General features: G+C 45.5%; 1 long non-coding RNA gene across 5 annotated transcripts in view; it reads right to left on the bottom strand.

The window, feature by feature from the left end:
- LOC140002975 (uncharacterized) overlaps nt 1-23,174 on the bottom strand; it is a 49,627-nt gene that overhangs the window by 11,134 nt on the left and 15,319 nt on the right. For 2 of the 5 annotated variants that reach the window (XR_011810812.1, XR_011810810.1), the window contains 3 exons: nt 13,956-14,152; nt 3,007-3,122; nt 950-2,487 (listed from right to left, as the gene is read on the bottom strand). This is a non-coding gene — a long non-coding RNA (uncharacterized lncRNA). Of the gene's footprint in view, nt 1-857; nt 919-949; nt 2,488-3,006; nt 3,123-13,955; nt 14,153-23,174 lie in introns of those variants that run through there. The other 3 variants (XR_011810813.1, XR_011810814.1, XR_011810811.1) reach the window with 3 other exon arrangements.

The following is a 23,174-nucleotide window of genomic DNA, read 5'->3' on the forward strand; positions in this document are numbered from 1 at the left end:
AGTAATGATATACATTTGTAATTTAAATAGATACTCTCTGCTACTCTCTGTGGAGCTGTTTGCCACCCGCATTTGCTCTGCATTTTGCCCACACTACACAGGTTTAATTTTCAAGTGTCTTTTCCAAGCCAGGAGGGGCAAAAGTAATTTAATACTGTAGCAGGCAGGTTAAGTATCCTTCCATGCGGCAGCAAACACTTATCCTTTTTGACAGACGTGTCTGAACAGCAGAGGGTATGTTCACCTTTGATGTGGGTTTGGAAAGCTCCAGTGCTTTGTGTACTCTTTTGGGCTAAAGCAAATACAGCATAATTTGCCTTTCTGCAGCATGGGTCCAACTCAAGCTAGAATTTGGCAAACCAAAACAATGCTAATAAAGCCTGAGTGAAGGAAAACCGAATATTCATGATTTGCATGGCAGGATCTCCTACACTCCTTTGGACGTTACAGTGAAAACAGGACCTTAGACTTGCAGCACCCTGCTAAAAGCCCTGCTACACACCGCAGGTCCCCAGGATCAGGCAGGAGTACGTAGTTACCTGCATCGACCTGTCCATCTGGAGCTGCCCTGTGGGCTTCAGAGTGCTAGCGAAGCAGGCTGGTGGGGCCTTCCTCAGAGGAAGAGGAAGAGCAGGCCAAGCCAGCCTGGGAAGAGCAGCCTCTTCCCGCTTCAGCTGCCTGGGGATGGAGGAACGACGGGGAAACCCTGCTCAGCTTCCCCCCAGATGAGAAAGGATGTCAGGCACTTCACTGCCATGCTGCCACACTGGGTGATAGACCACGTAAATACACCTGATACTTAAAATATACGGAGGGAGCAGTCAGGAGAACTGGAAAACCACCAGAGACACTGCTACCTTACTGCTTGCTCTCTTGGGTACTGGGACGGTGTCGGACATGCTCGTGGAACCAGGAAAACTGAAAAGAATCAGAGACAAATACCAACACATTTCATCTCAACTGAAGGGCCCCAGAGCTCTGCTTCACCTGACAGGGGCTGGGCTGGGGGCAGAGGCTGGGGTCTCCAGCCCCGTCGGCCCACCCAGGGCCTACAGGGCTGCCCACGGGGTGTGACATGCAGCCCAGCCAGAACCCCCCATAACATAAACAGAGCAGGGTACAGAGCATCTTACCCAAAACAACTCCATCTGATCAGTCAGCTAGATTTAGGGTGAATCAAGCAAAAAATAACAGCTTCTGTTTGCTTGAACAAACCAAGTCAGAAATTATGGCCATAGTGATCTGAAACATTTAGATATTTCTCATGATAAACTTACAAAATTCAGGCAAAGTCAACATTTCTTCCTTTTGGCAGAAATTACATTTACCATCATAAAAGTCTTACGAGTGGAAGATTTCCAGTAGGCATTTTCTACCAAACAGACGCACTTACCAAAGACTATTTTAACTTAATTGTCCGATTTTCCAAGCTGTGGCAGAGACCTTTTTAAATTTTTGCCCATCTGACTAACAACTGCCTTTACAAACCAGGCAAAAATATTTCCTAGATACTGTACATACCACATCTGACAAATGGCACAACTTATGGAAAGGGAAAGAAAACTGCATCCCGCTGAAATTCTTGCAAAATTGTGATAAAACATCAACATTGGGCCCTGGTTGTGGAAAATACCCCCATTTAAGAGACCCTGAAGCACATGCACATCTGACTGTAAAGCAATGGGAAAGAAGCGCACGTTCAAAGTACTAGATTGAAAGCTGATCTGAAGAACTTCATTAAAAAAAAAAAAAAAAAAAAAAGAAAGAAACAGTTCGCTCACCAGTTCTGTCTGAGTAAGGTTTGCTCTATCTGTGAGAGCTCAAGCAGCTTCCTGGGTGCATTAGTGCATCAAAGGGTGCAGAAAACCATCGTGGTGCTTTGCCTGTGCCCCAGCCTGGGGCAGAGAAGCCCCGGGCTATTCTGAACATTCACAAATGGAGTTAGGGTATAGAGGCTACACTTTACAAACCAGTCCAGCTCCCAGCCTGGAGAGAGAGGCAGAGCTGGAGACTGTACAATTTCTTTCTAAATTGCGACAGGATTTCCAGAATCCCAGAAATCACAGCAGAAATTTGGTTGCCCTACATTTGAGGAACCTAACTTCAGGTGGGCAACCTGCTCTGACAGATTTTGCATTACCATGCCAAACTGTACTTGCTAACGCTTCACATCAAAGCGCAGGTGCACGCATACATGTGCGAGTGGCAAACCAGGACTCTGAGCCCTGATCCAGTTGGAGCTGGATCCAAGGAAGCATGGGACACTGCCAGGGTTCGAACATGAGGCTTGGCTCCGGAAAGGATGGGAACCACTAGACGACACACTTCTTTGGCACAGGTGGAGCCCAACCCCAGAGATCTGGAAGACGACCAAGTACCGACAAGCCACTGCAGCCGGCGTTCAACAGAGCTTCACACAAGCGTCCTCCCGTAACCTTCTTGCTTTACAACCATTTGCACAGCGAAACAGCGGTAGCAAACTGCAATCTGAAGAAGAGTGAAATTTTCAGACATCAGTGGGACATGCGGCCCTGCAGAATAATTCTACCTAAATGTAAATTTTGTCCGATTATCTTCTGGCATACTTCTGACTGTCATCCAGCCCGCAATGACTGCTATCAGTGTAGTAAGCTAATAGAGCTGAAATGTTAACTAAGATTATTGATAGTGCCCTGTATCTAGTCCATTATAATCTCTGCCTAGAGATTGTGGAGTTCATAATAGCTAGCAATAAAATATTTTTGTCCATAAAGGAGGAAGATAATCACTACACGTCAACTTTGCTCAAAAACACTCAACAGCTTAAAAATTCTAAATATACTAACCTTGTTCCGACTAATACAGCATTATTGCTTCACAAAGAGTTCCTTGCACTGTCCTTTTAGTTACAAATTATGTTTTTTCAAGGACAACTTAATACAGAGTCGTTTAAATTGCTGGCATTTATATCTCTAATAAACTGCAGCCCGATAATCACAGACTATAAAGGATTATTTTTTCTCTTACATTATCACAGAGCAGCTGTAAAAGTACAAAATCCACAGAACTGTGTGTACCCAGTCCTAATGACAAACACAGAGCCTCATCCTTCTGGCCTGAGCAAAACCTGGTAGGCTGTCCTCCTGGAAAAAAAAAAAAAAAAAAAGACTAAGATGGTTGTTCCCCTCAAATATTTACTCATACATCTTCACTTCTCAAATCAGATGCCAGGCTCCTGCTGCTTCTTCATTTTCAGGAGTACATTTTTTTTTTCAGGAGTACATTTTTCTTTTTTTTTTTTTTTCGCTTTAACTCTTCTGGCGCCCTGCACGAACAGGAACACCTGGTGCAGCCACCAGGTTTACACCAGGAAGGGGCTGGCAGAAGAGCTGCCACTTCTGTTTTACAAGAGTGATTCGGGCGTTGGCACTTTAATACATGGAGGGCCTCTTTTACTTCCTCCCCAGGACATGTTTTACTGACCTATTTATTATGCCTTCATTTCACTTAGGGTGAACAGAAACACCCTGTTTGTATTCGCTTTTATACACAGATCCACCAAAAGCACGGGAACTAAAGTTACCTGATCCTGCGGGGACACAAGGGCGGACCTCACTGAGTTTACCCTGTGCCCAGCTATGCCAGGGATCCTCCTCCAAACATCAGTGTAAATGCCATAAACTCTGCGCTGGGCAGTTGGATGAAAACCTACCAGTGCAATGTGCTTTCTCCACCCTGTTTCCATTTACCTTGAGAGCCAGCCATTAAATCCATCTTCCCCATACCTCTGTAAGGTTCTCCTTTGTCCTCCCTTTCTTGGGTGCCCTTTTCCCCTTTCTCTTTCTGTTGGCTAAATTCAAGCCAAGAGATGAGTTTTGAAGAGGAAAAAATCAGAAGAAAAATATGTCCTGGGCCAAAACAGAGCCAGGACAGGTCTGTCAGCAAGCAGGGCACACGCTCCTGCTGACACAGAGAGAATGGGATCGCTGGCAGGGCACCAAGGGGAGCAGGGGCTGCCCAGAGCGCTGCGTCCCACAGGTTGAGATGGCCTCTCTCTGCTAACAGACTTTCCTGGCCTTTCCCTTTTCAAAGGGCAGGGAAAAGAGAGGCCCATGTACAAGCAGTATAAATAAATAAATACAAACAGAGGCATAATTAGACTGTCTTTGCAGCAACACAAAGGACAGCGCAAACACAAGTCTTCAGTAATAAATGACATTTTGGGTCTTGAACAGATTATAAGTGGTATGGAACTGGAAGTCAACATTTTCCTTTCATCCACTAGTTCGTATTTCCCTTACCAAGGAGCCCCTTCCCGCAACTGATCCCAGTCACCTACCCAATAGTGGGGACAAACAAACTGGCCTCCAGGTCTTCAGCTCTGCGAGGGGGCAGCTGAATGCAAGGTCTCAGGGACAGGTTGGACCCAGCCAAGGCACTTCAGGGACACTGAGGACACTTGCAATCCTGGGTGCCTTCGCCACAAAACTTTCTGCAGGATCGAGAGCTCTGGGATGGATCCTCAGCCGTCTTGAAAGCCAATAGCTATGGGCTCTTTCATTGCATTCCTGTTACCAGTGGTTTTACCTTCCTCCACAGCAAAGCCAGAGGCTGTTAGTTTTGTTTTCTCTTTGTATCAGTTGATGCCACTATAGCTTTACTCAGTCCCAATTTCCTCTGCCCCCCAAGAAAACTATGCCAAGCACAGCTCCACAGGCTACTCGTGGTCTTTATAGCAGCCCAAAGCAGGTGGAAATCACTTGAGGACCAGGATAGGGTTTGCTACCTGCGTGCTGCACTGTCCTTCCGCCAGAGGCAGTGCAACACCTGCTCTGTCCCACTCCCCTGCCAATAGGGATGTCTGTAAAATTGTCAGCAAGGCGCATTTATTGCAACTCTGAGGGAACCAAGGATTCATTACATGCCTTATCAGATGTCAAAGACATTTTGCATGGTCCTGCAAAGGAAATTTCTGCAATAAGGTTAAAAAAAAAAAAAAAAAAAGTCCCTGCCAAATATTTCAGAGGAATTACGTTTATAGATTGAGACTGATTCCCTGCTCTTCTTGGAGCTACAGCTATAGTCAGCGTAAGCCAAAGCAGAACCAGGTTCTTGTTTATTTTAAAGTCCTGCACTGCTAAACCACTAAATAGGTGAGACAAATGGGTGGAAAAGCTACTAGGAGCAAACAAATAATTCTGGCTACCTGGTAGTGAGGAAAGACAGAGGGGAAAAGGAAAAAAAAAAAAAAAAGACATCAACTGATCACGTTAAATGGATTAGTTTAAGAATGCAAAAGCTTGTCATACATTTTTAATTATAAGGTAAGTTTAAGAATAAAAGACACAATTATAGGTGAAAAAACACCTTGCCTGAAGACTAAATGTGTAGTTCTACATCCTTCATCCTTCCAAGAGAAACATTTCTAAGGTGGAATATATACATAAAATACCATCAGAAACTCAATTACCACTTGGAAAAAAAAATTACATTAAAAAATAAATAAATAAACTTCTGACCCACAGAGCATTCCCTTCCTAAAAATGTGCTCTAGGTGTGAAAAGTCACTTGGCAAACCAATTCCAGTTGGACAAAGACTGTGCTGGAGCAGAAACATTCTCCAGACAAACAAAAACAAAAACAAAAACAAAAAACCCAGACCAATCTGCAGAGCTCCGCAGGTAGAGCAATCCTGCCCACTTGCAGCATCTCTCTGTGGGCCTTCACAGATGGAGCAAGCAACACATCACAACATGCTCCCTCTGCCAGTAATGTCAGGCCTGTTAGTTAGCCTTCACCTTGCCAAGTTCCAGATCTCATTTCTGCTTTGCTTACACTGGTGTCAACGGACACAAGTGAAGAGCTCCCTTCTCCCCAGTGTGACTCCCTGGCTTCCTGGGCTACCCAGGCAAACAGGACGGAAAGGTTACCTGGTTTCCACAGCAGTCAAAAGCTCTTCCACCAGTGCCTACAGCTCTGGGCTGTTGGTGCTATTTTCAACAGTTTCTTTTGATCCTCAGAATTTTGTAATTTTAAAGTCTGGCCTCAAGGGGGAGATGCCAGAGTTAAGGATCTTCACTGTTACGATGCGCACAGGCTGATCAGTCTTAAAATTCTGGTCGTCCCCAGTTGCATTGCCAAGAAAATCCTTCTACTGTTTCCCTGTGCCTTTGAGCTGTGCTTTCAGCAGCAGCTCACAGCAAGTGACCTTCTGCCAGCTGGAACCTGACCACTGCTCCTGAAATACACATCCATGTCACTGAGCTCGTCCCAGTCAATTCCACAAACCAAATCCCAAACCCATCATTGTCAATGGGAGCACGGAGCTGATCCTGTTGCCTGGATCGCCTGGATCAGATCTTTGCATCAAGCACAACCTCATTAGGGGAATGCAAAATGCTTTCCAAGACGGCATACTTGGTTTCCATTAATTTACAGAGCATTTTTATGGACATAGACCATGAAGTAATCTTCAGCTTGATTTTCCAGTTTGGGTAGAAGTAAATGGGGAGATACTCTTTGGTATCTCCCCAGCACAGGCATCAACCCAAACTCTTCTGAGCTAAATTCCCTGAACATTGCTTCTTCTGGCAGCAGGCTCCCCATCACACTTGGCTTTCCCATTGGGATAAGCTTGGTTACATGCACTTCAAGCCATCTACCCTACATGGCAATATATTTATCATGTTTACAAAACAGAAAATATCTGTAGCATTCACTCGTGGATGTTTCCGTACTCCACATTTCCAGCCAAAGATCATGCACCGTAAGAATGATTTGAGGAGCCTGAGATAATATGGAACAGCCCTAGCTCAAGCTGAAGTCAAAACCCTACAAACAGTTTTCAGATACATTTACCAAAGCAGGACACATTAGGTCAGCAATGCACTGAGAATACTACTGCATGCAGTTTTGGTGTTGAAGGTGAGAAGAAGACAAGACTTGCAGTTTCTGGACATGCAGGAAGGTAGGTCTGCAGATGATGAACCATGGTCAAGCAGCTGAAAACAAAGCCTTGCACATATCCAGGAGCTTTGGTCCCAGCACAACAACCCTGCATCAGAAGAATACATTCACGACACAGGATGGGACGCCAGCAAGTCAGCAGCCCATCTCAGACCTCCCAGTTGGGTGGGGCTCAGTGACTGAGTCCGGTTCATGCTTGATTTCATCTTTTATCAGAAGCTGGCTCCTATTATTAATATCCTGTCCCTATTTACCACAGCAAATATATACTCCTTCTCTTCAAACTATGGCCACATGGAAAGATCTGTGGTCAAATGTTCTTTCCAAAGAAAAAGAGGGTTCTTCTCAAGTGTCTTACAGTTACAAACAAATGTATCATCTCCTGCACTTCTGTATAAAGTCCCTTTCCTTTAACGGTACGTCTGTGCTCTAACCATGTCTTGTATTCTTACGCTTCTTTTCTCACATCTCCCTAAGCAAATACCTGAAGGGTTTGTATATTTGTGCTTTAAACACAGTCTGGCTTCCCTGCATTCCGTATCACAAAAAATCCAAGTATCATATCTAGCTCTGGCATAACACACGAGTTTGGTGGGGAGGAGATTGGCAGGTAAATCAAGGGTTTAACACTCTGAAGCTTTTCCAGCACCATAGTTTTCTCAAAACCACCCCAAAAGGGAAGCAGCTGGGGCTGCCGGCAGCACCAAACTTTGCTAGAGGAGCCACGCTGCAGCAGGGTAAGGCCAGCAGGAGCAGGGAGGTGGCCACTGCCCAGCCAGCCCCAGCACCGTGCTGCTCCCCAGCCCGGGCATGCTCCTGCACATACTGCATCTCCTCACACCCAACACAGTGACAGGCAAAGCCATGCAATGGGAAGTCTCATCTCAGTGCCATTTGTCCACTAGAGCTCTACGTATTTATTAACGGGACACCTGGAATAAACAATTGAACGCTGTGATCCAGTTTCTACTGGCTCAAACAGGAGCTTGAGGATAATGAGATACAGGCAGCAAACTCTCCAGCTGTAAGGGAGATTTATAAAGCAAAAGACAATTTGGTTGAACGAGGCTGAGTTGTCAGACATTTGCAAAATGCTAAGCTCACCTAAAGGCAGAAAGAACTCCAGAAAGTATCAAAAAAGTTACACAGGAAAAGAGAGAGAATAAAATAAATTCCCCTAATGTACCACAAATATCAACCACCACACACTACCTACAAACCATATGTTTTTCCCATCTGTTCTGTTATCTTCAACTAAATTTATAGTATTTGGGCTATCGGAAGAATTGTCAAGCCTGAGCTGGGCAGGATTATAAAACCTAGGTGTTATTACACTTTAAAAGACGTTTTCCCCTCCCCCTACCACACCAGGCACAAGATTATCCATTTCTCTTGCTGTCTCTTGGCTCTGGTACTACAGAGGATGCTACACTTAGTCCGACCTACAGTAAGTGACAGGACATCCCCAGATCCCCCCAAACAGCACACTTCTTCTAACTTTCTATTTTTTTCCTCTCTCTTCCCTGTCCTTCTTGGTAGGTAGGTCACAGGAGGAGTCATGGCAGCTGGGACTGCAGGGCTGCTTCCTGCTCTGCCAGGAATCAGCAAAGCCCAGGTAAGCTAGCAGGGAGCCCCTAGCGCTCTCCCAGTGAGGACCAGCTCTCCTGGGGCAGGGGGCAGGACTTCCACTCAAATTCTCCAGCTGCTGGGACTGAGCAGGCTGTAGATCTGTGCTGTGTTAATGCAATGGCAGTGCAGGTAAAGTACCAGAGCAGGAGAGCAATGGGGCTTCAAAACATAGGGAAAGTGGGGGTCTCCTTGGAAGGAAACAATGAGCGTCCATAAGGGATTGGCAGCAGCATGAGATGAAAAAGGCACCTCCCCTCCCTGCTGCCCACATGCATCGTAAGCCAGGGAGCACACTGGGCTGCTTTTTCTCCAGCACAGAGCCTCTTTCCACAGCCTGCATGCTACTGCCACCAAGGAATCCGAGAGCTTTCAGGTGGTCTAAGGAAAGCACATTTAAACACAGCCTGACTGGCTCACAGCCTACCCCTTCACTGCTAATCCTACAGCCAGCCTGGTGGGAAGAGCTCAGCACACTGGATACTTAAGCTGCTTAAAAATAAAAGCCTAGTTTTGGGGGCCAAATTTCTAAGAGGTGCTCTCCATTCTGTGCTTCTGTCCCTGGCACATTAGCTCTCTCCTGCATGTGCAGTGACAGTGCTTTTAAGTGTGCACAGATAGTGGGAGAGCGCTTGGAAAAGCCCAGCCCTGACTGTCAAGTCAAATAACAGCCCTTCACAATGAACCCTACCCCCTCTGTGCACAAGGCTCTCCGGTTTGGGCACCGCTTGCAGTAGCTGTCTGCCTCTCAGCACCTCCATCCTGCAAGCAATGTGACTTTCACAGCTCCAAAGGTCTCCTAGGAAGCCCACAAATCAGTCCAGCAGGGAAGATCCCGGTTTGCTTTTTCACTTGCGAAGAACGAGGGTAAACGTAACAATTTTCCGCCCAGAAGGCCTTTAAGGAGCGTGCAGAGCTCCGGTAGGTGTCTCATTACCGCCGAGCCGCGGAGCACATGCTGCTGCTCCCCTGCTGCACGGCCCACCTGCCCCTGCCATGCAGCCCTCAGCTGCGTTGCCCCAACCTGCCGACGGCCGGGTGATGGTTCCCCGCTGTACGCCCGGTGCTGCCTCCGGGATGCTTGCTCGTTTGCTTAAAGATCTGGGCTTTGAAACGTGCTAAAGCTCAGCACTGAGCCTTGGGAGAGCCCAGCTCCCCTCTGCCTTTCAGCAGTAGGCACGGAGGGCGTGCTGGCACGGCACCATCTCCCTCCTGGCTTGCAGGGCGGATGGCAGATTGCAAAGCAATTTTCCTCCAGTCCCTCTGTATTCACGGCTTTCACCTGTCGCAACCAGCAGCCATTCCAAGCCTGCCAGTGTCACAGAAGAGGCAGACGAGTTCAGAAAGGAATGAGAAGTGCTGCTTCACTCGTACAAACACTGCAGTGCACAACAGGACCACAGCTACCAATTCAACCTATGCCAAGAAACGTTTAAGATTTTTTCAGTAAAGGGAAGGGCTTGCATCAGGGACTCCCATGTACAGAAAAGAGGGAGCAGGCTACAAAGGCAGTCCCCTCACTTGAATATTATGAGAAGGGAAGGGAGCCTAGGCCAGGTGCAGAGCCAAACACCCCGGAGTGCCCTGGAGTGCAGTAATCTGGGCTTTCCCCTGGCAAGCCAGCAACATGGGTACAAAGCCTTCTGCTAGCCACTATTTCCCTGGCTTTTATTACAACTAGAGCTGTGGAAACAATGAAGTTTTGGGTTCAGTGGCCAAGTAGAAATATTAACAAATTAAATGTTGTAATAAATGGGAGCAGACCTGAGAGTCCTCTTGATACAAAAAATGTTTATGGTTATTTAACCCTTTCACCAATATCACCTAAGCTTATTAAAAAATAAATAAGGACATAACTCTTCCAAAATATTGTCTTCCCTTTTCTTCAGACAGAACTGAAAAGTATTAAGTCATAAATTTGAGATTTTAAGTTTGAACTATCCCTGCAGAAGAAGTGCCCAGGTCTACATTACAAATGCCCCAATTTGAAATGCTTTGGGAAGTGCAAAGTGCTTCATTTAAATACAGGTATAGCTATATGGATGTGATGTGACATACCTCAACTCTTATAGCCAAAACTTTTCATCATATGTTATTCAAATTAACAGTTGACTTTGATTGCTCCAAAATTACATTCTGGGGCAAATGAAACCTTTAGGCAAGTTGTCTGTCTTTCCATGGTTGTATAGTGAATATTGTATTCAATACTGTCTAATGAACATAAGTTCACAAAAACAGTTCTACTCTTCAAACTTTCCTAAGATCTAACTGGCAGGTTTGGTTCTTTTCTTCCTATTTGTATCCCCTGTAACAGCCCTAAACACCAGACCAGACTCCATCCTTTGTAATTCCTGTGTAAGGCTGAAGAAGGGCAGTCATGCAAACAACAGATCAGATTCCTAAGAGAGGAAGAATTCTGGCCATCTTGACCCAAGTAAGAGCACAGGGGGTCAACAAATATATTTTTGCTTTTGTAGAACAAACAAATCAGATCTGGAACTGACACATGTGCATCCAGGAGCCCCACAGTGCCATTTGGAGACAGTGGCTTTTGGAGAAGAGCAGGCCATTGAAGCTGCCCATGTTCAGAGGACACCAAAATTTTATTTCAAAGTTAATCAATGGATTAACTTTGAAGCATTGAAGAAGCAGGTCCCCTGGCACATTCATTCACCGCTGCGTTGAGGAGCATGCGCACACACGTGTGCTGCACACACGTCCGTGCACTCCTCTCTTCCCTTGAAGCCTGCTGCATCCCACAGTGACTGCGGGTATGGTGTGCTCTGGTGTTGCAAGGCAGGACAGTTGGGCTGTGATCAACCAGCCAGCCAGAAAGAACACCACCTCTGGGGATGCACAGTTTTGTCTTTTCCCACATTGAATGGGGCATTAACTTCAAAGTCTATGATCCTTTAAATCTTTAACAATAATTAATAGGAGAAAGATGACTAATATTTGTGTTTGCCCTTAAACTTGCTCTTAGGGGAGAGAATAAAAGCTGAAAGAAAGTGACGTTTTGTGCAAACAAAGTCAACAATATTAGTTATTCCTGAATTTGTCTTAACTCCAGCGTTAATGCTTTACTTGGCCTTGTGCTCCCAAATGGCATTTAGCACTTCAGCTCCTAGAGCACAAAGCGTTTCACTGCATGGCTTTCAACCCCTGTGCTAACTGGAACAGCCTGAGGGCTGCAGCAGTGCCTGCCAGCTGCCATGGGCTCCCACAGCCCCAGGGGCCTCTCACAGGCCAAGGGAAGCTCCCACTGCCCAGCCCCTGATCCCAGGCCTTGGGCTCTTGGCCTCCAGGTTGCCCCGGAGCTGGGCTACGGGACCCTGCAGGGAAAAAACACACCACGTGGGCTGACGCTTCCCAAGCCCAAGGAAGACTCGTGTTGTTATCTCTAGGGGTTAACTTCAGCATGGGCCTCAGTGGGTCAATCTTCTACCTCAGAAGGTACGTTTTTGTCAGACATTGAAGCGTGAAGGTGTTTTTTTCAGCCAAGATCAATGTATTCGTCTATTCTGACAAGTGAATATGCTGTATCGTTTTAAGGGGACTCCATGTTCACATCATCTCCAAGATGCCACCTCAGGAAGAACTGTTTAACATTAGGAAGCTGCTCTGTCACACCACCCAGAGATCTGGCAGGCAGAGCCAGGGGTCTCCCATCTTGCGTGGAAGGGCCACGCCACGAGAGGTGCACAAGCAGGGTTCCCAGAGACTGAACCCCCAGAGGAGATGCACCAGCTCTGCAGCTTCTCTGTCAGCTCTACCACTTTTCTTTCCGTGGGCTGTTTAGAGCTGACAGTTTCTCCTAAGCTCTACGACTTTCATTGCAAACAGACACAAGGCCCTTTTGAGACAATTCCACACTCACCAGGTCCTGGCATCGCTTTATGCTCACCAGCTGGCTAAGCCAGGGCAGCGCACCCCAAGCACATTCAGTCCTGAGCCAGATACGGCAGGCAGGGAGAATTTGCTCCTCTGCAGAGATCATGGGGAAGACAGGCAACACAGGAATGTCCACAACTACTCAGTGCCTCTCAGGAATGCCCTGTGGTAAGGAGATTTTCCCATATCGAGCTCTGCTGAGCACTATGCACCAACAGCACAACCTGAAGTCACCCCAAAATAAGGGAAGCCTGGCCAGAAGGCACAGATCAAGCAATTGCATTCCCTGTTTACCCTGGTCCCCACCCAAACTTGCTAGTGTATTCAGGAACAGAATGAGGCTCAGAACCTAGAAAATGGCTGGATAAGTGCTGGAGTCCAGCCCAAATTTTCAGGACCTCAATTTTCTATGGCATTTTGAAGCCCACAAATTCCTTGTTAATCTTGCCTTGTTTCAAACATCACTTTACGTCAGGTTGTCATTTAAAAGCTATTGAAATGAATGTAGGGAAAGAAAAATCCCAGCAGATTTTGTCTGACCACTTCAGATTGCTACTGGTCAAAAATAGGGCAAAACTGAGCTGGGAAATGGATGTCCCTTACTTAGGAGAGTTCACTGCGAGGGCCTGATCCAAACGCCACTAAGTTAAACGGGGGTCCTTGTGTTGGGTTCTTAACAAGTTTCAGATGCTCAGCCATTTCCATCAGTCGTTTGCAGAGATGGGAATGAACTTCAAAGGGTTTGGTGCAGAACTGAACTTCCAAGACTTAGGATCTGAACAACCTGGGACTTGCAGGTATGTTTCCAATCATCTGCAGATGCAGCCTGCAATGAAAGGAAACAGATCCCGAAAGGTTCTGCATTTCGCAGAGAGAAAGGTCAGAAAAAAACGTTTTGTTTGCAGGAGATGGTCAGTTCATTCTTCCACTGATTCTTATCGAACCCTCACACAAGCCAGCTGTGAACCACAAAGACGGGAGCCAAACTACTGGAATTTAATGGCTCATTCTCCAAAATGTATTGGCTCATAAACATACACTGTGTTCTCATTCACTGCTAATTTGCTTTAACAATAAACTTATTGTGACTTGTATTCCCACTTCAAAGAGAGTTTTTATGTGGCAAATGGGAGGGGCATAAGTGGGAGTTTTCCTCTGGTGAATAAAGCAAAGATACAGTAAGGTGAGGAAAAGAAAAAAAAAGAAAAAAAAAAAAAGCTTAGTAATTATCCTCCACAGGGTGTAAGGCTATAAAATGGCAGTACCTCAAATTATTTGCAGATATCTCCACATTTGCAAGGAATAAAATCTTTCAGAGGATAACACACCTGTGCCATGGGTAATTGCCCTTGCTTGCAAATTAGAGCTGGCCCAACAGATGTTTATTCCACCACACACAGACAGGCGAAGCAGTAGGAAAGGCTTTGCCTCTTCACAGAAGTGGAAAATGATTAAACCCACCACCAAGCAGCAGGAACCAGCTTTGCTTGTACCTTTTCCTGCAGCGGCTGCTTCACAGCAGAGAGCTGGCCCTCCCTTGGCAGGATCTAAAATGTTGGGTAGACCCATGTGGCGCCAGGAGTTGGACTTGATGATCCTTTCAGGTCCCTTCCAACTCGGGATGTTCTATGATTCTAGGATACATGCAGATGCGAGCCAGCCCAGAGGCTGCCTGGGAAGTGGGCAAGACCTTGGAGAGAACAAAGAAGTAAAGCTGTGTCAGCCGGATGGTGCCAACAGCCAGGGACACCTCCTGCAAACAGTTTAGGGATTGCTGGAAGGAACGAGGTCAGCCTGGTTGCCACCCCATGTGTCACCTGCCTGGAAAAATGCTAAAATATTTTTTCGTGAAAAAGATCAGTATCGTTTTGTTCAAAGCAAAATGTTTGGGGAAACACATCAATTATGATAAAACTAATGGGGAGAATAGTGAGAACATTTCTTTGCCATCACCCCATAACTCTTAATGCGACAGTAAATATTTACATTGACTCTTCATAGCCACACATTTCGTATTTAATACGACTATTCAATTAACATCAAATCCAACAAAACCATGTCTAGGGAGATAATCAACATTCTCCTGAATTTACTTCACCTAAGATGTTAAGAATTTATTTTTTCAGTCTAATTACGAATCGATTTTAGTTTTTAAACACTTAGATTTCTTACTAGCCAGGAACTTTGTCTCCTCACCACCAACAGCCCATGCTCAGAGTCGTTCCCTGCAGTCACTGGTACACCTCCACCTTCCTGCTCCTCTGCTACAGTAAGAAGTAGAAGCCACCAAACAAGAGTGTGGTGGCAGCTAGAAGTACACGGCCTCCAAGTTGTGTTAGACCCCCCATTTCTGATGCACCTCTTATCTGCACTTCACTCATTGTGCTTGCTCTGCAGCTGAAGCGCCTACTTGCAAATTTGACTTCTTGAAGTTGGGAGCTTCTTGCTGTGTCCCGCAGCTGTACAGATGTGTCATTAGAGAAGTCTGCCTGAAGAAAATGTTCCAAAATTTTTGCAGATCTGCCATCTTCTACCTTTCCCAAGCATGACATTCATTTATATTTATATACACACACACACCTCATATATCCATGTCATTTAGCCCAGCAAAATACTTCTGGGATTTTGTATCTGTTTCCAGCCTTAATGGTGGACACACAGAAAGGTGTTTGATCAAGGGCACTACAAATATACTCAGAGTAAATACTTGACAATTGGTCAGTAAAGGCAGCCACATTCTCTTTCCTACAAACCCATCACACTTTGCTCCTCTTCCTTGCCTTTGAATTGAGTCAAAGCAACTAAACTTCTGAAAAGCCAAGTGCATTTTCCTTCATCACTCAAACCACATGGTTTCTCACGTGCACAAGACTCACTTTCCAATCCAAAATGCTCTACCTGACCCTGCTCTGCAAATGGAGGTTGGACTAGATGGTCTCCAGATGTCCCTTCCAGCCTGAACTGCTCCCCACCACAATAACCAGTTTAGGCAAAAAAGCTGAACAACAAAAATAACATACAAAGGAACAAACTCTGTTCTTCTTACTTCGTTCATGCCCTGCTAATGCACCTTTTTTCAGAGTACCCTCTAGTACTTTATATCATCCAAGCCTGATGCATATCTATCAGCTGGAAGCAACTGGGAGCATTGCCAAAATATTTAGCCAGAGTCTTGCAGTATTTGTCAAGCATCTTGCAGAACCAGCTGTAAGTCAGGTGAAAGTGGGAGAATTTTAACTTGCATTTGATTAAAGTACAGACTTGTACATTGTCCCAGTTACAGGGGGGAAAGAGTGCTTAACACAGAAGCCCACTGCATCCTGAACAAACAGAAGTCAGGAGGGTGTTTCTGAGGCTTGTATGCTAAGGTCTCAACATTTTTAAGACTCAGTTCTGGTGCACCTGAGTTGTAGTTTTCTAGTAGCCAGGCTTGAGCATATTGATATTATTAACTGAGAATAGTTTTGAACATTATGATATAATATTAGTAACCTTACAGCTGTAATTTTTGTACATTGCATACAGTACAAGTAACAAAAGATTTCAACTGGATAAGGAAATCTAGGAGTTAAAGTAGGCTGAAGAGGATGTAGCTAACTGTCTGGTGGTTGCGGGGTAATCTGAGCAGTTTTTCTGCTCTCACTTCATCGAAGGACTGTGACTATGCTGGAAGCCCACAACACTGTTGTCCTTAGAGGGGAATTCTGACCAAATTGCACGTACACAATGGTTTTGTATCTGCTCTGGCCATACTGACTCAAATCTGACAACTGCCTTCCAAATTTTTCCAAAGCTTAACTTCTTTGCCTCTAATGACATTCTATACAGGGGAGGAATAAAAAGCAGGTCTTTTGTTTTACCTGTTTTAGAGCACAGGTACTTCTATGCTACCTTAGAGGCTTCTGAGACTGACAAGAAGAAGTCACCTGCAAGCAGTAGGGCTGCCAGGGAATTTTAAGCAGTCAGGATGTCAATTTATCTTGTGAATTTGTCTGCAATGGTCCACACAGATTATGAAACGGTACAGTGTGATTGTTTTCCTTATCTGCACTTCTTACTAATTATGACAAGCCACAAGGAAACAAGGCTTGATGCATCTGATGTTATTGTCACAATTTTTATGTTTTCTTAAGAAGATAGAGATAATCAAATTGAAAGCTAAAAAAAAAATAAAAATAAAAATAAAAAAAATACAGCTATTTGAACTAATTCCCCAACCAAAAAATGGGTGTGCCTTATTTTCACAGTTAGCAATGACAGGAGAACTGCTTTAACTTGGAATCGCCATTCTAATCAATGGTTTCCCTAGAAGTATATTTTGCTTCTGAGAACACAGAGTGCCTGTTTGTGGCATAAGTGCGTTAACAGTGCTACCCAACTGACCTGTGGTCCATACTGCAGAATTGCAGAATTTCTCTGCTTTCTGTTTCCCTCACCAGTCTCAAAAGCCTGGACACCAGCGCTACAAGTGCTGCAATGAGCATCTTCTCCTCTCCCCAACTCCTGCACACAGTTAGCAAAATAAGACACTACTGCACATTTAATGTGGTGGAATTATATAGCCCATGGATTAACTGCTAGCATCATGCCTCTAGCACATCACAGGAACTGGTACTATTAGCAGCAGGGGCGGAGCAGCTACTAACTGGGGAGGAAATAAATAAATAAATAAATAAATAAAGGTGCTCAGCCAGGGAATGGATCTAGCTGGTTCTCTCCTCTGAAGCACTGCAGTCCTCAGTGACAGACAGACAGATGTGGTACCTAGTTCTGATCTTTGTCAGCTTTTTCCCCTTCCACCGCATCCCTTTTCTTCCTCCACTCACCATGCCTAAATTGCAGGAGTTGACATCACATCACACTACAGCAACGCTTCTTCCAAAACCGCTGCAAGGGTTTGAGAAGATTTTTTGAGCAAGTGAGCGAAAGAAAGAAGTCAGAGAAAGGGTTGCACTTCTTTGTTCTCATACAGGGAGGCACTCACTGGTCCCCTTTTCCCCTGGGTTAGGGTTTGTGCATGCAGGACGATAAGGACCCTGCTGTCTCCTTGGTCTGTTCCCTTTTTCTTACTGGTGTTTCTCTGCTTTGGTGCAAGAGAGACAAGCATTCCTCTTGGATAACCCCCTGCTTAAGCTGTTCTGTAATAACCATAATCAAACAGGCTTTAGCACAGCAAAGCTCCCCTGACTCGAGGCACTGGCTGTGCTGTTACACCTGCACTTCCCACCAGGTGCTGGCCAGTCAGCTCTGGCCACCAGCACACAGCCACTCACCCCCTGCTAGCACCCACTTTCAACTCACAGTCGCTCTTCCCTACACCATATTCACAAGTGAAAGATGCTGAGGTGCTAGGCAGTGGGGGGGTGTAGGAGCACAACTGTAACACACTCAACAGCTGAGCCAAAACTCCAGGGTAAAGGTATGAACCAAAAGCAGTCATCGCCACTGACTGACATAATTAGCTTCCAGGTTCAGATCTAATGATTAAGACTACAAAGAAAGGTGTTTTAATGGTGGAGCAACTCCACTTTTTCTAACACGTTTCCTGATAGCACAGTAAGCTTTACGTAGCAGTAACGTTACCAATATGGGAAATAGGTGCCTGTGCTAGGAAAGATCCAGCAGCAAAGACAAATGTTGTCTGCCATTTAACAAGACAAGCTGTCTACAAGAGGAGAGCTGTTTGATGTACTATTAGGAACATTCATTTGCTGCATCTTTAAACTGTGGCACACCACATCAGAAGACACCTCAGCCTACCTGGGCCTTTCGTGTCAAGTCCTCAGCCTCCTAGTTAATGAATTACTTAATAGCTCATAAAGTGTCCCTAGGCTCCCTGGAACTGTAACCATGCCCATGCAGCAAACCACGCGTTGTTGGCAGCTACAAGTATTTTTCCTATCAAAAGAGAAGAGAAATTGTGCTAAAGATCCCATAAATAAATAAATAAATAAAGTCTTTATTCTTTTTTTTTTTTTTTTCCTCCATAAAACAAAAAGAGGGGCATCCTGCCTGCACGTTAGGCCCTTCTTGACTGCTCTTTCATTTGGTCATTAAAATGTGGAAGGAAAATAAAACTCTGTCAGCATCCTAGAACACTTTAACTCAAGCTTTACATAGGGATCCTTCTACCGAGCAGAACCAAGACAGTCTCTGCTTCCCCAGGTACTAGACACAGCCATTGGCAGCTCACACAGACCACAGCAGGAGGCAAAAGCTAAGCTTGGATTCCTCCGGATCAAAGGGCACAATCCATTGGCACCATAACCCCAGCTAAAGTGTCTGGATGGACTTTGAAATATGCCAGAAAACATGAAAGTTTGCAAATTAACTTTTATGTTACATCCTACTTAGGTTGCGCAGAGTGCATTAAATGCTAACACAATGTGGCAGAGCGCACCCCATGAAGGACATGCAGCGTTAACATCTGTACTTACAGGGTCACTGGCAGTAACAAGTGGTTATCCAAGTGACTGATGACCCAAGCCTCTAGCACAAAGGTTGCTACTTCTTTTGTATTTTTGGCTATGTCCAATTGCAAATATGTGTGTTTCTTTCCTCACATACAAACCGTCATTTAGAAATCTATTAATATAGAGTATATGATCAATAGTAGAATACACAGCAGTAAGGAACTATAAAAAAATGAATGAAAAAGAAGCTCAAACTATCTAGCACGTTCTCTCATGGGATTATTGTTCTAACGTGGAAAGTTTTTATTCCAAGAGAGAGATTTGGTCTAAATGAATATTTTGTAAGTATTGACTTACAGATATGCAATGCATGCCCAAGCTAATACATCAAGTGCTGAATGAAATCTCAGCAGTGAACGCAGTGCACTTACAGGAAGGCTTTCCAGACAACTGTGATTTCAACAATTACATTTAGATCTATAAAACACTTCAGGAGTTAACATCCCTTTGCACTGCATCCTTCCTCTATTCCATAGGTTCAGCTCTTCATGCAAAGCACACACTACAAACAACACGTGCTCATGAGCAAGTAGCTGACACATGAGCATACATTCTTTGAACACGCATACTATAGCTGTGCGTGCCAGTACGTAACTTGTACTTTAGTGTTCTTTAACTTTCTGGGCAGTTCCAACAAGAAAGCTAAACACCTTTTTCACTAAAGATCTCTCCCTCTCCCCAGCTTCCTGGAAGATTAGGGGAGGTGGGTGGTGGTGGTGTATTTTTGCTGCCAAACCGTAGCATGTTCACAGCTGTGGGGGTATTAACGTGGCTTTTCCGTTCTTCATTTGTTTCCATAAAAGCAAGCGATGTTGACCCAAGATTAATGAAAAGCAGCGTCACCTCACCCACGTTAGTATGCATGGCAGTGCTGCTCAAGCTGCAGAGGCCTCCAGGGCTAGGCACTGCAGCATGATGCCAGCAATGACATCATCCCAGGCGATCCTTTGCAACAGCCTCGGGTTTGCACTGGGCTGAGCAGATCTGGACGAGTGCCAGCATATGATCGGGCAGAGCTGTCCAGGAGCAAGGCAGAGCGGTGTCCCACTGCAGGCTCACGGGAGCACAGCATCTCTCGTCTCTGCAAACAGCCCCGGACACCGAGCACGGCCGCTTGGAGAAGCACAAGCCTCTGGTACAGCTCCTGGGAGTCACTGTCTGCTGTTTCTGGCGTCTGTGCAGGACTCACACTGCTCAGTTCCTTTTACCCCATGGAGACTAGGACTGTCTAGAGAGAACTGGTTGCTCACTGACCTCCAGTTCTGCACCTACGACTTCATACTCCTGTGAACCCAGGCCAAGCTGTGGCTGTGCAGACCTCACTCTTCATCCTGCATGTCTGCAGAGTATTAGGGACAACTGAGCAGGAGGAGGTCTGCGAAGTCTCTCCAGCTAGGGTGGCATTTGCCATGGGAAGCAGCAGGTTGACTTTAAAACCACCAGGATACATTTAACCAACTTGACAGAACAGGAAGAAAGAACAAGAAAATAAACTCAAGGCAAATTGCATTTGATCTGGAAATTATTAATATCTGAAACAATAAAGACAGACCCCCTGAATACCATTTGCATAGAATCCCTTCTCAGAGCCAAACCACACTTTAAAGGACTTCATCTCGAAAGAGCACTGCCGAATTGAAACAGAACTACTACCATGAGTAGAGGGTTGTGGAGCCAAAAGATGTCAGATTGAACACGAAACAGAATTTGCATTCTTTTGTGTGCTCCATAAATATTAACAACTTGACACCCCATAATGAAAGCAAAACGCACTTAAGCACGGGCAGAAAAACCAAACTAGCCAACCATTCTTCTCTCAGGATTACAATTGGAAATTAGTTGCCGAGGTCAGAGTTTTCCAGCACCACTGTAGGTTGGGATTAACTCCATGGACATTGTGAGGGAACAACAACATGAGAATCTGGCCTTGCTTGGAGCAAGAGGACTGCAGTCCCCATGAAGTAGCCGACCCATCCTTCCAGCCCTTCTCTGGATGGAATCAGCTGGCAAATCCTTAAATCAGCCAGCTAGCTAAGGGGCCACATGCAGCCCGGGGTTACAGCATCCGGCAGGCCCACTGAGCGCCCTCCTGAAGCAACCCAACACCTGCTGTGGCCCAAAGGCACAGCACCACTGCCTCACACCTAGCAGGTGTGCTGACAGAGTTTGTGGGCCACACAAAGTGATGTGGAGGGCACAACAGCCAAGGCTTGTTGCAATGCACCGCTCCAAGTTCAGAATTTGCCTGCCAGCTCTCACTCTGCTCATTTATCCGACAGAAGGAGCCATGTGTCTCTTGTGTCTTTAGGAAAAAAGAAGCAATGGCACCCAAACTCTTCATTTAAATCCCAGAAGAAGGTTTGTGATTTCTTTCCCTTGCACATCAAACAAAATAGGGCATTATCTTCTCGGCAAAGCCTTTAACTTTCCGGGACACACACCAAAAAAGAATGACTATCTGTAAGGGGGGGAAGCATGAAGGTAGACTGCAGCTGCTTTGTTTGGGTTTAACTTGGAACATGCACAAAGCATGGGATGTTCTGAATTCTGTGTTTTGTTCCAAGCATCTCTCAGCAAAACTTTTCTATATATCCCTTGGAGAGAGCTGAGGAGGGTGAGGAATTGCCTCTGTGTGTGGAAAGCAGTGGGGAATAAAAATAGGGTAATATTTGGTTTTGATTATTTCCCCCCTCCCCAAAACCGATGAAGGCTTTTGCACACACTATCAGGAAAGAAACATTTATAAATATTATCTTATTGCCTAACGGAGTGTAAATCAGTTCTTGCACTGAGCAGAAGGGCACAAGTCACTAAATTATAGCTCCACAGTGCCTTGCTGTTCCTCTTAAAATAAATAAAGAAGAAGAACAGTACTACAGTTGCATTTACCAAGGCCTTCGCATATTTTCTTTCACCAATTCCAGAGCCAGCTTCAGGAACTGAAAGAATCCAAGGGGCAATGGTGCATCAGGCAATAAAAGTATTCCCCAACGAATCACAAATATTTCAACTTTAGACTCCTTCATACTTCGCAAGTCCCCAAGGAGCCTTTTGAATGCTTGCCCTTTCCTTACCACAGTGTTTCACTTGCTGTGTCCAAGGCAGGAGGTGAACTAACCTCTCTGAAGGACCTGGACAGCATGATGAATAATAGCTTGGCTCCAGCTTTATCGAAAGCTCCTTTCCGATGGCGAGGGTATGCACGAGTGCTTTGCCTGCAAGCTCCAGCTGCAGGGATCAGGGCCTGCCTGAGCTGGTACACTTCCACATCTTCCTCCAGTGCAGGGGGAAGGCTCTGTGCAGCCTCTTACTGAAACAGCTTCCTCGCGATTTATCATTGTATGGGAATGGGGAAGTCTTAGGTACACTGCTGAACCTCCCTACTATTCATTATAGAAACACCACAGGAGAGACAGTCCCAACCTCAAAGACACACAGAAGACAAAAAATCCTGTTGTTTCTAGTACTGAGTGAAGTCTATTTAAAGTCAGGGGAACCTGGCAAGCAGTTCTGTGCATAGACATTTCAGCAATGAGTCCCAAAAAGTTATGTGGGGAGCCAGCCACTGCCATCGCCCTGGCTCTTTCCTCAGCTCATCCTACCCCACAGGTGTGCCCTCTGTGCAAGGCCCAGACCCTCGGAAGAGAAGCCAGCAAAGTCCTACCATCTCCGACTGAGACAAATTGTATTTTAGTGCTCTGGTAAATACAAACTGTGGCTGTACCTTCCTCAAGGAAGAGTTGAGCTCTCCAGTGCTCCTAATCTCTAAATTGTTTGGGTAATTTCATTTGACTTTACTGATAAATCAGGAATGCATTTTGTTGAATCATTTACTGATTGCCCATTTCATTCCTTTTGAAGTATTCCCAGAAAGGTGAGGGAAGGACAGGGACGTTTTCTTCTATATTGTCTTTCCCCCACCTGCAACGATTAAGATTATTTGATTTTAGGTCTTGTTCAAGTTCCCTCTCCCAGTGAGGGAGGGTAATTGCTCACTCTCAGTCTCCTGCTGCCCACCACCTCCTTTTCTACTCCCCCCAGCAGCTGCTTAAGGAGGGCATGCCGGAGCAGCTGCCGTAAGAGCATTTGGGGGAGCAGTGACCCTGGCAGGTAACTCACACCAGAGGCACACAAAATACCTCTCACACCATCACCCTTTCGAAACTCCCACCACAACACAGCTCTGAGCTTCTCTGGTCACCTGCACAAATTACTTCCCGAGTTTTTACCAGTGCTGGG

Source organism: Anas platyrhynchos, chromosome 7 (assembly GCF_047663525.1).
Source record: "Anas platyrhynchos isolate ZD024472 breed Pekin duck chromosome 7, IASCAAS_PekinDuck_T2T, whole genome shotgun sequence".
NCBI classification, from domain to species: Eukaryota; Metazoa; Chordata; class Aves; order Anseriformes; family Anatidae; genus Anas; species Anas platyrhynchos.